The following is a 2,773-nucleotide window of genomic DNA, read 5'->3' as shown; positions in this document are numbered from 1 at the left end:
TGAATGAGAGGGGGGCATACACGGTCTAGCCAATGCAACAGGATATAGACTATGACTATGAATTTAAGGAAGAAGATGATTTTGAAGAGGCAGATTGAGGGGTAGATGAAGCAGATGCACAAATTGCATATGAGGTTCACTATGAAGAAGTTGTCATGCCTCCTCGGAGCACACCTGTCGAACACAGGAGTGTACGTGATGGTGCCGTCATTAGCATACATGGTCGATGTCGAAGCCAGTCATATTAGAACTAAAGTTGAAAGTTCACTCGAGGGCAGACGATGGGATGGTGTCTCAGAATTTGGGAAAGGTATGATTTTCGTCATGAAGGATCACCTCATGCACTCTGTGCGTGTCCACCATGCGCAAACACACCACAATTTTAAGGTGGGGTAATCCACCCTAACAACGTGGATGGTTAGGTGCAACTCAACACTGAAAGCATAGGATGTTTGAAATTACACAGTATAGAGGGCCACATACAGGCATAAATGAGACTCTCTCACAAGACCACCCACAACTGAAGTCCAGCTTAGTAGCAAATGAAATCGTAGAAATTATCAAAAGTGATGTCGATGCTTCCATTGCAGCTTTGCAAGCACACTTGAGGTCAAAGTACCAGTACCATGTATCGTACAGGAAGGTATGACTTGGGAAGAAAATGGAAGTTTCGAGGGTGTTCGGAGATTGAGACATTTCATATAAAATGCTTCCCAAGTGGATGCATGCTATGTGTGAAACAAATCCTAGTACAAAGGTAAAGTGGGCGTGGATAGAAATCACTGATGCTAACAACGCCGCTATTTTGACATATGTGTTCTGGTCATTCATCGCATCAATAGAGGGATTTTGTCATTGTCCTCCAGTTCTCTTTGTGGACAGAACACACTTGTATGGCAAATATAAAGGTAAATTGTTAATTGCAACGGCCCCTGATGCAAATCAACAATTTTTTTCCTATAGCGTTTGCCATCGTTAAGGAGGAGAGCACATGCACATGGTCCTGGTTCCTTCAGTGCATTCGAGATGAAGTGACTCATCGCGATAATTTGTGTCTTATATCAGATAGACATGCTGTAATGACCCAAATAATAATGGTATTTAAATAGAGAGAAATGGAAATGGAAACAGTAACAGAAGAAGGCAGCTGACTTCATTGACGAACGCGACGTTGCACTTTGGGAAGCAATGATTCAAGAAAATTTATCAGGTCCTCATTAATGAACACAGGGGATTCATCAACGAGGATATAAGAGGGCCTCGTCGACAAAGACAAGATTCGTCAATAAGAAGATACCAAGAGAGGATTTTTGGAAGTTTGAAATTCGTCGACGAGGGTTCAGGTTCGTCAGCGAACTTTTTACAAGACTCGTTGACGAGGTGACGTGTCTCGTCGATGAATCCGGTCCTATAAATAGCTGAAACTTAGTTTAAACGCAGAAAAAAAATCATAAAAATCTCTCTCTCCCTCCTCCCTACGATTTCTCTCTCTCTTCTCTCTTCGATTTTGGCCCCGTTAGTCGGTGGATCGATGGTTTGAGGCCACCACGACGCTCCTGAGGAAGTTCTCTCCAAATCTGCCGAAGCGGATCGTTGGTGTAAGTAAGTTGAAATTCATCCCTGAATCAAGGTAAGACTTTTTATTCCAAATTTGGTCTTTCCACAATTGAAGGAAATGATGTACTTGAATAAATACTGAATTTTAGAGTTATCATTTTCAGGGTACTGCTCAGGGTTCCCTATGGGTGTAAGACCAGTATTATAGAGGGGCTTTTCAGTTGTCAGGTAAGGAGATAAATTAAAGCATTTATTTTTCATTGAAATTACTATTATTTAATAGTAGAATAATTTTCAGAAAGCATGTGATTATATATGAGTATAATTGAGAAAATATAAGTTTGGGAAAATACTACAATTGTACAAGAAATGTGATTTCAGAACGGAATATATGGTTTCATTCAATTCGTGTGGCGTAAATATTATTTTATATATATATTATACCAAGTTAAGTTGGATTTACAAAATAAAGCATGTTTACAAATATTTTCAAGAATAACATGATAAACACAATAAATTATGATTTCAGAATGTATGATATGTTCGGCGCAAGGCCGTAATTGATGCTCAGCATAAGGCCGTAATTACTCATGTTATTCAGCGCAATGCCGCATTTATTCATGTTTTTGGCGCGAGGCCGTAATTATTATGTTAATGTAGGATTCAGAAAATGTTATTATTTGATTTACAATAAACAGTATATGTTTATGTACTATATGTTATCAAAACTCGGATGTTAGTTTAGTTCAGTTTCAGGAGCATGGTACTGTACCGTAGCTTATAGATTAGATATCTATATTCAGATTGGTGTGAACCACCCCACGAGGGGGTGGGAGATGCATAGTCAATGTGGCTTTCAGTGTAGAGTTGTAGACGTCCACCTGACAGTCCGGACCAGGATGTGGCAGGCCCATCGTACTTACAAAAATTTTTGACTCGGCAGTGGTCGACCAGCCATTGTCGGGTCCAGCCTTCGGGCTGCATAACCCATCGTGGGGGGTAATACATGACATCAGCTAGCTATACGTCCTGGGTAGTTTCAGTATTATAGATTATATCAGATAATACATGATTAGTATGATTACTTGGAAGTATGAAATTATATGTTTATCTAACCATATTACGATTTATGTTTTATGGTATGTGAAATGTACGGTATATGTATTACAACATTAAATATTCATATTGTCACACAACTGTTTTTAGTTTATTTTCC

The sequence above is a fragment of the Malania oleifera genome, chromosome 3, assembly GCF_029873635.1.
Source record: "Malania oleifera isolate guangnan ecotype guangnan chromosome 3, ASM2987363v1, whole genome shotgun sequence".
In the NCBI taxonomy this organism is placed as follows: domain Eukaryota; kingdom Viridiplantae; phylum Streptophyta; class Magnoliopsida; order Santalales; family Ximeniaceae; genus Malania; species Malania oleifera.
Note: the sequence above shows the minus strand (reverse complement) of the source record.